Below are 12,911 nucleotides of genomic sequence, written 5' to 3'. Positions count from 1 at the left end.
ACTTGGTCTTCCAAAAATTGAAATAAAAAGTGATCAAAAAGTCGCATGTGTCCGAAAATGGTACCTATAAAAACTATAGCTAGTCTCACAAAAAACAAGTCCTCATACAGCTCCGTTGACGAAAAAATTTAAAAGTTATGGCTCTCATGACTTGGCGACAGAAAAAATACATTCTTTTTACAAAAGTTATTTTATGGTGCAAAAAGTTGTAAAACATAAAAAAGTGCTATAAATTAGGTATCGACGGAATAGTACTGACCCGAAGAATAACGTTAACATGTAATTTATGATGCGTGGTGAACGCTGTATAAAAAAAACTATGGCAGAATTACTTTAGTAAATACGTGTATTCCCCATGAAAAAACAGCCCTCATACCACTACATCTATGAAAAATTTTCTTAGTTAGGGCATGACCACACATGGCGGAATTCCTCCGCAACTGTCCGCATCAATGCCGCACCTAATCCGGGTTGCGGATTACGGCTGCGGATCTGCACAAAATGTGCAGAAAATTGATGCGGACTAGCTGCTGCGGACTGCGGGAAAAGTGCTTCCCTTCTCCCTATCAGTGCAGGATAGAGAGAAGGGACAGCACTTTCCCTAGTGAAAGTAAAAGAAATTCATACTTACCGCCCGTTGTCTTTATGACGCGTCCCTCCTTCGGCATCCAGCCCGACCTCCCTGGATGACGCGCCAGTCCATGTGACCGCTGCAGCCTGTGCTTGGCCTGTGATTGGCTGCAGCCGTCACTTACACTGAAACGTCATCCTGGGAGGCCGGACTGGAGACAGAAACAGGGAGTTCTCGGTAAGTACGAACTTCATTTTTTTTTACAGATACATGTATATTGGGATCGGTAGTCACTGTCCCGGGTGCAGAAACAGTTACTGCCGATCGCTTAACTCTTTCAGCACCCTGGACAGTGACTATTTACTGACGTCTCCTAGCAACGCTCCCGTCATTACGGGAGCCCCATTGACTTCCTCAGTCTGGCTGTAGACCTAGAAATACATAGGTCCAGCCAGAATGAAGAAATGTCAAGTAAAAAAAGCAAGACGCATCCGCAGCACACATGACATGTGCATGACAGCTGCGGACTTCATTGCGGAACTTTGAATCTCCATTGAAGTCAATGGAGAAATTCCGCCATGAGTCCGCCACTGCTCCGCAACAGACAGAGCATGCTGCGGACACCAAATTCCGCTCCGCAGCCTATGCTCCGCAGCGGAATTGTACGCATCGTGTAAACGAACACTGCTAAATTAAAGTGAAAGTCAATGTAGAAACGGCTCCGCTGCGGATTAACGCTGCGGAGTGTCCGCAGCGGAATTTAAGTGCAATTCCGCCATGTGTGAACCCGCCCTTAAAGAGACTCTGTCACCACATTATAAGTGTCCTGTCTCCTATATAAGGAGATCGGCGCTGTAATGTAGGTGGCAGTAATGCTTTTTATTTAAAAAAACGATCTATTTTCACAACGTTAGGAGCGATTTTGGTTTATGCTAATGAGATTTCTTAATGCCCAAGTGGGCGTACTTTTACTTTCGACCAAGTGGGCGTTGTACAGAGGAGTGTATGACGCTGACCAATCGGCATCATGCACTCCTCTCCATTCATTTACACTGCACTAGCGATATAGATATATCACTATGTGCAGCCTCATACACAAGCCCTAACATTACTACAGTGTCCTGATAATGAATACACATGACCATCCAGCCTGGACATCATGTGTACTCAGAATCCTGACACTTCTGAATCTTTTTTTGTGAGATTCCGGCAAGTGAAACCAAATCTCGTTTAGCTCCGTGATCTCGTGAGATTTCGTATCCGTTGCTGGAATCTCACAAAAAAGATTCAGAAGTGTCAGGATTCTGAGTACACATGACGTCCAGGCTGGATGGTCATGTGTATTCATTATCAGGACACTGTAGTAATGTTAGGGCTTGTGTATGTAGCTGCACATAGTGATATATCTATATCGCTAGTGCAGTGTAAATGAATGGAGAGGAGTGCATGATGCTGATTGGTCAGCGTCATGCACTCCTCTGTACAACGCCCACTTGGTCGAAAGTAAAAGTACGCCCACTTGGGCATTAAGAAAGCTCATTAGCATAAACTTAAATCGCTCCTAACGTTGTGAAAAAAGATCGTTTTTTTAAATAAAAAGCACTGCTGTCACCTACATTACAGCGCCCATCTCCTTATGTAGGAGACAGGGCACTTATAATGTGGTGACAGAGTCTCTTTAAGGCTTCAATAAGTCAGGAAAGAAAAATATGCAGTTCTGCAGGCCCGAGGGGAACATTTCTTCTGTTTCAAGTGGCGATTTATCAAGGCCCTAAAATTAGGGAACCAGGAAGGGGAGGACTCAAACATATCTGCTGGAAGCGAGGGCGCCCATATTATACCAAGACAACACCTCCCAGCAAAATTCCCCAAACTGCAAAGGTGTGGAGTGTGGACCAAATGGGAGATAAGTAAGGACATTTATCAGTGCGACACGGGCCTGTGCAGAAAGGATTGCTTCACAGCGTACCAAATATTTATGGATTATTTTATTGTTTACCCCATTATTATACCACCTGACTATGCCCCTAATATACTCTGCCCAGCTTACATATGCTCCACATTATAAACTGAAATACCAGTAAAACTCCAAACAAAACTACTACCAAGCAAAACTACTACCAAGCAAAATCCACGCTTCAAAACCTAAATAGCGCTCCTTCCCTTCCCTTCTGTGCCCTATATATGGAGAACCCTTTTAACAATTTTTGGGATGGGTGTCTCCAGTGGCATAAGCTGGGCACAACATATTTCCCACTGAAATGTCACATATAGGGAAAAATGAAATTTTTTATTTTGCACCATCCGCAGCGCAATCATATATGGAAAAGACCTGTGGGGTGAAAATGCTCACTACACCCCTTAATAAATGCCTTGAGGGGTGTAGTTTCCAAAATGGGGTCACTTCTCAGCGGTTTCTTTAATTATTTCACATCGGAGCCCTGCAATTGTGAACCAATACGGTGCAAGTTGCCAAATAAGGCCTCAATTTTGCATGGTACTTTCTCACTCCTGAGCCCTGTCGATAGTCCAGGCAAAAGATTAGGGCCACATGTAGGGTGTTTCTAAAACCGGGAAACACAGCTTAATAATTAGAGAGCTGTCTTTTTATGGTGGCACAAGCTGGGCACCACATATTGGCAAATCTATGGAAAAAATAAAATTTTCACTCTGCTACATCGAGTGCACACTAATTTCTACAAAACACGTGCGGGGTTAAAATGCTCGCTACACCCCTAGGTGAATAACTTGAGGGGTGTAGTTTCCAAAACGGGGTCACTTGTGGGGGGGGGGGTTTCCACTGTTTTAGTCCCACAGGGGCTTTGCAAATGCGACATAGCAACCAGAAAGCAATCCAGCAAAATCTGTACTCCAAAAGCCAAATGGCGCTCCTTCCCTTCTGAGCCCTACTGTGTGCCCAAACAGCAGTTTATGACCACATATGGGGTATTGCCATACTCAGGAGAAATTGCTTTACAAACGTTGTTGTTGTTTTTTTCTTTTATTTATTGAAAAAATTTTACATTTTGAGCTTATTTACTTATTGAAGAAAAAGGATTTTTTTTATTTTCACTGCCCAATTCTAATAAAATCTATGAAACATCTGTGGGGTCAAAATGCTCACTTCACCCCTAGACGAATTCTTCAAGGGGTGTAGTTTCATAAATGGAGTCACTTTTGGGCAGTTTCCACTGTACTGGTTCCTTAGGGGCTTTGCAAATGCAACATGGTTCCAAGAAATCAATCCAGCAAAATCTGTGCTCCAAAAGCAAAATGGCGCTCCTTCTCTTCTGATCCTTGCCGTGTGCCCAAACAGCAGTTTATGACCACGTATCGGGTATTGCCGTACTCCAAAGAAGTTGCTTTACAAATGTTGGTGTTTATTTTTTCCTTTATTTGTTGAGAAAATGAAAAATTTTGAGCTAAAGCTATGTCTTATTGAAGAAAAAGGATTGTTTTTATTTTCACTGCCCAGTTCTAATAAAATGTATAAAACCCCTGTGGGGTGTAGTTTCCAAAATGGGGTCACTTGTGGGAGGTCTCCACTGTTTTGTCCCTTCGGGGGCTTTGCAAATGCGACATGGCCTCCGCAAACCATTCCTGCTAAATTTGAGCTCCAAAAGCCAAATGGCACTCTTTCCCTTCTAAGCCCTGCCGTGTGTCCAAACAGCCATTTAGGACTAAATGTGGGGTGTTGTTTTAATCGGGAGAAATTGCTTTACAAATGTGGTGGCGCTTTTTCTCCTTTAGTCCTTGTGGAAATGAGAAAAAAATTAGCTAAACCTACATTTTCTTTGAAAGTATGTCGATTTTAATTTTCACGGCCTACTTCCAATAATTTCTGCAATAAACCTGTGGGGACAAAATGCTCACTATACCCCTAGATAATTTCCTTGAGGGGTCTAGTTTCCCAAATGGGGTCACTTTTGGGGGATTTCCACTGTTTTGGCACCGCAAGAGCCCTTCAAACCAGACATGGTGCCTAAAATATTTTCTAATAAGAAGGAGGCCCCAAGATCCATTAGGCGCTCCTTTGCTTCTGAGGCCGGTGTTTCAGGCCATTACCGCACTAGGGCCACATGTGGGATATTTCTAAAAACTACAGTATCTGGGCAATAAATATTGAGTTGCGTTTCTCTAGTAAAACCTTCTGTGTTACAAAAAAAATGGATTAAAAATGAATTTCTGCAACAAAAAAAAAGGAAATTTGTAAATTTCAGCTCTACTTTGCTTTAATTCCTGTGAAACGTCTAAGGCCCTGTTCACACAGAGTTTTTTGATGAGTTTTTTGACGCGGAAACCGCGCCAAAAAACTCCTCAAAAACCGCCCGAAAATGCCTCCCATTGATTTCAATGGGAGTTGGACGAGTTTTTTTATCGCAAGTAAAAAAAACGCGTGGCGGTAAAAAGAAGCGTCATGACCCATCATGAGGCGGTTTCCGCCTCCAAAACCCCATTTCAATCAGTCAGAAAGAGGAAAAAAAAACCTTGACGAGTGTTTTGACGAGTTTTTGTCAAACCACTGTGCAAAAACCTACTGGAGCAGTTTTTGCAGGAGGAATTTTCCTCCTGCAAAAAACTCTTTGTGAACACAGCCTTAAGGGTTAAGAAACTTTCTAAATGCTGTTTTGAATACTTTGAGGGGTGAAGTTTTTAAAATGGGTTAACTTATTCGAGGTTTCTAATATATTAAGCCCTCAAAGCCACTTCACAACTGAACTGGCCCCTGTAAAAATAGCCTTTTGAAATTTTCTTGAAAATGTGAGAAATTGCAGCTAAAGTTCTAAGCCTTGTAACGTCCTAGAAAAATAAAAAGATATTCAAAAACTGATGCCGATGGAGGATGTTAATTAGCAACAATTTTGTGTGGTATAAATGCCTGTCTTAGGGGGGATTCACACGAGCGTGTATTCGGTCCGTGCGGGCCGCGTGGTTTTCACGCGGCACGCATGGACCAATACAAGTCTATGGGGCAGTACAGACAGTCCGTGCTTTTTGCGCAGCGTTTGTCTGCTGCGCAAAAAGCGCGACAGGTTCAATAACTCTGCGTATTTCGCGCATCATGAACCCATTGAAGTCAATGGGTGCGTGAAAATCACGCGCACCACACGGAAGCACTTCCGTGGGACGAGCGTGATTCGCGCAACAGCAGTGAAAAGGATGAATGAAAACAGAAAAGCACCACGTGCTTTTCTGTTTCCGAACATCCAAACAGAGTGTCTTTGCGATGAGCGAAGCCGGACAAGCGAACCGAACTTCACCGGGTTCGGCCGAACTCGTTTTGGCCGAACCCGGCAAAAAAATTATCGGTACGCGACGTCAGGAGATAGTCACTGTCCATGGTGCTGAAAGAGTTAAACTGTTTCAGCACCATGGACCGTGACTTCCGATCCCAATATACATGAACCTGTAGAAAAAAAAACGAAGTTCTGACTTACCGCTAACTCCCGGCTTCTTCCTCCAGTCTGACCTCCCGGGATGACAATTAAGTCCAAGTGACAGCTCCAGCCAATCACAGGCCAAGCACAGGCTGCAGCAGTCACATGGACTGGCGCGTCATCCAGGGAGGTGGGGCCCGATGTCAAGAGAGGCGCGTCACCAAGGACGCGTCACCAAGGCAACGGCCGGGAAGTTCTCGGTAAGTACGAACTTTTTCTTTTTTTTCTACAGGTTTTGCGATATTGTGTTCGGCATTCACTGTCGAGGGTGCTGAAAGAGTTAGCTCTTTCAGCACCTTGGACAGTGACGGCCGTCGACTAGCCTCATCTCTATGATGGCGGCTGCGCGAAAATCACGCAGCCGCGCATCAGACACGGATGACACACGCAGCTGTCAAATGGTTTTTGCGCGCGCAAAACGCAGCGTTGTTTGCGCGCGCAAAAACGCAACGTTCGTGTGTATCTGCCCTAACAAGCAGATACATTTGAATTTAGAAAAATCATAATTTTTGCAATTTTTCATGAAATTTTGGCGTTTTTTACAATTAAATACTAAATGTATTGAGCACATTTTGCCAGTAACATAAAGACCAATGTGTCACGAGACAACAGTCTCAGAATCACTTGGATAGGTGAAAGCATTCCGAAGTTATTACCACATAAAGTGAAACATGTCAGATTTCTGTCAGGAAGGTCAAAAGTGGCCAAAGCGGGAAGGGGTTTCCACCATGAGACACATTATGACATATCAGCAGGATGGGACCCGCACCTATCTCCAGAACGGGGCCCCCTAAACCCCGTTCAGCCGTTCTGTGTTTGCGGCTGATGGAGGTGAATTGCAACCATGAAAAAGGTTATATGGTCGTGACTTACGAAAACAGCGCAACAGTGTTTTTGTAACTCCCATAGTAGTGAATGGCAGTTATGGAAGCAGCCTAACATGCGAGCTACGCTGTTTCCGTACATACAATTCAGTTCTATGAAACCTACGGAAACTGCACAGCTCAGCTATTTTCGTAAGTCACGACCATATAACCTTTTTCATGGTCAGAATTTACCTCTTTAAGCCGCAATACAGAGCGGCTGAATGGGGTTTAGGGGGCTCAGTTCCGGACATAGATGCGGGTCCCAGAGGTGGTACCCGCATCTATCTGACATTTATGACATGTCCTGTGGATATGTCATAAGCGTCACTCATGGGAAAATAAAAACTTTAAAGATGCAGTGTGGTACATACCAAGGTGTTAAATGACAGGAACCATCGCTGGAGCCAGGAGAACTGAATAAACCGCTAGGTATCAATCCCTTATTTTACATTAGACCACCATATGAACCCCCTAATATAATATGCTCGGCTGCGTTTTAACCCCCCCCTCTAATACCCTAGACTACCAGGACTTAAAACATTTTCCCCCGTCTTTTGTCTTGTCCACCAAGGAAGGGGACACTATTCTAGACCACTAGATTTAGTGACATTAACCTCTTCACTATCTTGACCACCAGGGAAGAGTTTTTTTGTATGAAATATTTTTCCTATTTTCAGTAGTCTAAACACGGGTGCGTCCCATACATTTTCCTGCATTTTAATCAATTGCTGACTGCCCATAGACTATAAACGTCCCAACTGTCCACACTTATCTCTGCAGGGACGTTTTAAATAAGTTAAACATATCACTTATTTCAATAAAGAACAGCAAAGCCCTATATCTTTTGAGAAAAAACACCACCAAATATATGTAGGTTGGCAGAGGAATAGAACAACAATTTGTTATTAAATTGACACATGGCTAAAACCTGAAAATGTGCCAGGAAGGCGTAAAACATTTTATTTTAGATAACACCTATTCTTGTTTGTGTACAACCAAGGGAATTAATCTAATGTGCTCAGTTCTTATACACACACGCTGTATGGACAAAAGTATTGGGACACCTAAAGGAGATATTTTGACATCCCATTCTAAATCCAACAGCTTCGACTCTTCTGGGAAGACTTTCGACAAGATTTTGGAATGTGTCGGTGGAAATTTTTGACCCTTCATCCAGAAGAGTATTTGTGAAGTCCGACACTAATGTTTAACGAGAAGGCTTGGCTTGCAACTTCTGTTCTAATTCATCCCAAAGGTGTATTGTGGAAGTCAATGGCTCAAAATATATTAGACTGAAATTTAGATGAGTGTTCCAACCGACACTCACACAGGAACTTTATCCAGTATCCTAATCAGGAGATTTCATATCGATATTAGAGAGGAGGAATAACACACAGACAATGCTCCTATGCTCAAAATACTCCTCTGTGGTTTATTGCCAAACTCAATTACAATAATATCATTGAAAACAGGTGTAGGCTTGAGGTTAACCAATCAGAGCCAATGGAACAATAACTCTTATTCAGCCAATAGCAGACCATAAGAATATTTTAAATGCATTATTATAATTCTTCATTAAAATGCTGACATCAGGTAACACAATAGAGACAGGCATACAATAGAGTGGTGTTCGCCGTTCTTTCCCATAGAGGGAGTTTGTTGCGATAACGAGAAAAACCTTGCAATTCTGATAGCTTTATGTCTGGGCATTCAGCCAACCCGCTAGTCATGGATGCATGAAGGCCACACAAAAAAAAACCACATAGAGATAACACATTTCTTTGAGACTTGAGCAGAACTATGTAGAGGAAAGTTCATTACGATATGGAATACACATATCTTCGTAATTCGTTATCCTGCTTGATAATTCATAATGTAATTTAATACAGAGAATATAAGCAAATTGACCATCCATCACAGGTGTTTGATGGAGTTGAGGTCAGGGCTGTGTGTGGCCAGTCAAGTTCTTCCACACCAAACTCCCCCAACCATGCTTTTATGGACCTTGCTTTGTGAACTTGGGCACAGTCATGCTGAAACAGAAAAGGGCCTTCCCCAAACTGATCCCACAAAGATGGAAGCATATAATTGTCCAAAACTTCTTAGTATGCTGAAACATTAAGATTTCCATTCACTGGAACGAAGGAGCCTAGGCCAACCCCTGAAAACAAACCCCATAGCATTATCCCTCCTTCACCAAACTTGGCACAATGCAGTCAGGCAGGTAACGTTCACCTGGCATTCACCAGAGGAGTAATTTTACCTCTAATGAGGCAATTGGCATCCACCTCATGGGGGTTGTTGCCTTCCTCTGGATCAACACGATAGGATTATAGGTTGGACTTGATGAACCTGTGTCTTTTTCCAACTATGCAACTAAACCCAGAATCATCCATCAGACTGCCAGATAGAGGAGCATGCTTCGTCAATCCGCAGAACAGTTTTCCACTGCTGTGGAGTCCAGTGGCGGCGTGCTTTACACCACTCCATACATCACTTGTCATTGTGCTTAGTGAGGGAAGGCTTGCATGCAGATGCTCGGCCACAGAAACTCATGCCATAAAGCTCCCAGCGCACAGTTTTTGTGCAAATGTTAATGCAGTATGGAGTCAACAGAGCATTGGTGACTTTTATGCACCTTGTTCCTCAGCAGAAAAATCAGTTTTTAAGATCTCAGGCTGGCACCAGCATTTGTGGATTTCACTTCATGTACATTATGAAGAATTGTTAAAAATGAATAGTCCAGACAAAGATAATAAAAAAAGGATGACAATTTTATTCTTATTGAACAAAGAGATGGCTACAATTTATTTTATTGACCCAATCTCTTCCTGCCAGTGAACAAAAAAAAACAAACAATGCCATGGAAAAGAGCAGCAAGATGGCAGACCATCAACCTAAAACCTGGAGAAATCATTACCTTTCAGCACCGCAGCTGAGGTTCCATTGCCAAATGTTATTCTTTAGGGTATGTTCACACGGCCTATTTACGGCCGTAAATCGGGCGTTTTTGCCCCGAATTACGCCCGAAAATAGCGCCTCAATAGCGCTGACAAACATCTGCCCATTGAAAGCAATGGGCAGACGTTTGTCTGTTCACACGAGGCGTATATTTACGCGCCGCTGTCAAATGACGGCGCATAAATAGACGCCCGCGTCAAAGAAGTGACCTGTCACTTCTTTGGCCGTAATTGGAGCCGCTATTCATTGACTCCAATGAATAGCAGCGCTAATTACGGCCGTAATTGACGCGGCGTTCAAGCGCCTGCACATGCCGGTACGGCTGAAATTACGGGGATGTTTTCAGGCTGAAACATCCCCGTAATTTCAGCCGTAACGGACGCCCTCGTGTGAACATACCCTGAAACGCATCAACTTTTGCAACTGACGTTTATATTAAAAAAAAAAAAAAAAAAAGTATTTTTTATTATACATACACACGCGTGCAAAAGTTTTAGCCAGTTGTGGAAAGATGCTGCAAAGCAAGAATGCTTTCAAAATACTTTCAAGAAGTGTTCATAGTTTATCAATTAACAAAATGAATTAACAGAAATCTAAATCAAATCAATATTTGGAGCTTCCACCCTTTGTCTTCAAAACAGCATCAGTTCTTCTAGGTACACTTGTACAAAGTCATGGATTTTGCAGGATTATAGTCGTGTATGCTTCACCAATTATAAGGGTATGTTCACACGAGGGCGTCCGTTACGGCTGAAATTACGGGGATGTTTCAGCCTGAAAACATCCCCGTAATTTCAGCCGTACCGGCATGTGCAGGCGCTTGAACGCCGCGTCCACTACGGCCGTAATTAGCGCTGCTATTCATTGGAGTCAATGAATAACGGCTCCAATTACGGCCAAAGTGACAGGTCACTTCTTTGACGCGGGCGTCTGTTTACGCGCCGTCATTTGACAGCGGCCCGTAAATATACGCCTCGTGTGAACAGACAAACGTCTGCCCATTGCTTTCAATGGGCAGATGTTTGTCAGCGCTATTGAGGCGCTATTTTCAGACGTAAATCGGGGCAAAAACGCCCGAATTACGTCCGTAAATAGGCCGTGTGAACATACCCTAACAGAGAGGTGATTAAAGAATTCAACATAGGTTGAAACAGTCATTAACTGTAACAGAAACAGCTGTGTAGGTTTAAACGTGTGTGTGTGTGTGTGTGTGTGTGTGTGTGTGTGTGTGTGTGTGTGTGTGTGTGTGTGTGTGTGTGTGTGTGTGTGTGTGTGTGTGTGTGTGTGTGTGTGTGTGTGTGTGTGTGTGTGTGTGTGTGTGTGTGTGTGTGTGTGTGTGTGTGTGTGTGTGTGTGTGTGTGTGTGTGTGTGTGTGTGTGTGTGTGTGTGTGTGTGTGTGTAACAGCCAAACTCTGCTACAAAAGGTGAGGTTGTGGATGACTGTTTCATGTCACAGGTCCACCATGGCAAGACTGAGCACAGCAATAAGACACAAGGTAGTTATACTGCATCAGCAAAGTCTCACCCAGGCAAAGATTTCAAAGCAGACTGGGGTGTCAAGATTTGCTGTTCAAGCTCTTTTAAAAGGACAAAGAAATGGGAAACGTTTAGGACTGTAGACGTAGTGGTCGGCCAAGAAAACTTAGTGCAGCAGATCCAAAATATATCACGCTTACTTTCCTTCAAAATTGGAAACCGTTCATCAGTAAGAACAGCTCAGAACTGGCAGAAACCAGTGGGACCCAGGTAACCCCATCAACTGTTCAGAGAAGTTTGGCCAGAAGTTGCCAAAAAGCTATGCTTTTAACGTGGAAACAAGGCCAAGTGACTCAACTATGCATGAAACCATAGGAACAGGGGCGCAGAAAAGACATCAGCAGGTGCTCTGGATTGGAGTCGTCAAAATTTGAAATATTTGGCTGTAACAGAAGGCAGTTTGGTCACCAAATGGCTGGAGAGCGGTACAATAATGTGTCTGCAAACCACAGTGAATCAAGGTGGAGATTCCTTGCCAGTTCGGGGCTGCATTTCAGCAAATAGAGTTGGGGGATTTGGTTAGGATTAATGGTGTCCTTAATTCTAAGAAACACAGGCAGATACTCATCATGCAATACCATCAGGGAGGCATCTAAATGGTTCCAAATTTATGCTGCCACAGGCAAACAACCCCTAACATACAGACAATGTCATTAAAGGAACAGTGTCATCAGAAATTATTTTTTTATATGTTAAAGATGTTAGTGCTTTATTAAAAACTTTTATATTTATTTGTGTGTTTGTGTTTTACTTTTTCTTATTTTTACACTTTTTCTTCCCTATGGGGGCTGCCATTTTTTGTTCCATTTCTGTGTGTCGATTAACGACACATACAGACATGGAATACGGCAGCCACAGTCCCATAGGGACTGCGAACGGCTCCCGTCCCATTGACTGCAGTGTACGGCGTCTGTGTGGGAACTGCGCATGCGCCGCTCCCACACAGTCCTATTCGAAATTGGCGCCGTCCGGCGCCATTTTCCTGTGGACCGGAAGTCGCGGCCGGACAGTAATATTACTACTTCCGGTCGCAGCTTCCGGATTTCTGCACTTGCACCAGCGGCAGCAAACGGAGCGGACGGTCCGGAGGGAGCCGCGGCGGCAGGAGCAGGTAAGAGATTTCTATGTATGTTCGTGTTTGTGTGTGTTTACTACTGTATGTAAACCTACTACACTGTGGGTTACCTTACAAAATGGCGACACACAGTGTAGGAGGTTACACCATTCAAACCCTTCGTTTATCCCGGCACTAGCCAGGATAAAGGAGGGGGGGATGCTGAGAGCTCACTAGAGCAAGGGCTTTTAACCCAATGTTGCAATGCTGCAATTTTGGGAACAGCTCCATCTAGTGACCAAAAATGGGTAGTATTATAAATTAGAAATAATTAATATTTCCTGGACTCGTGCAAAAAAAAAAAAAAAAAAAAAAAAAAAATTTGAACAATGTTTAACCACCCACACACTAAATGTTTAATTTTTTAAAAAAAAAACATGTTTTTCTGGCAACACATTCCCTTTAAGCACTATCTTCAGCGTAAA

Source organism: Rhinoderma darwinii, chromosome 2 (assembly GCF_050947455.1).
Source record: "Rhinoderma darwinii isolate aRhiDar2 chromosome 2, aRhiDar2.hap1, whole genome shotgun sequence".
In the NCBI taxonomy this organism is placed as follows: domain Eukaryota; kingdom Metazoa; phylum Chordata; class Amphibia; order Anura; family Rhinodermatidae; genus Rhinoderma; species Rhinoderma darwinii.
Note: the sequence above shows the minus strand (reverse complement) of the source record.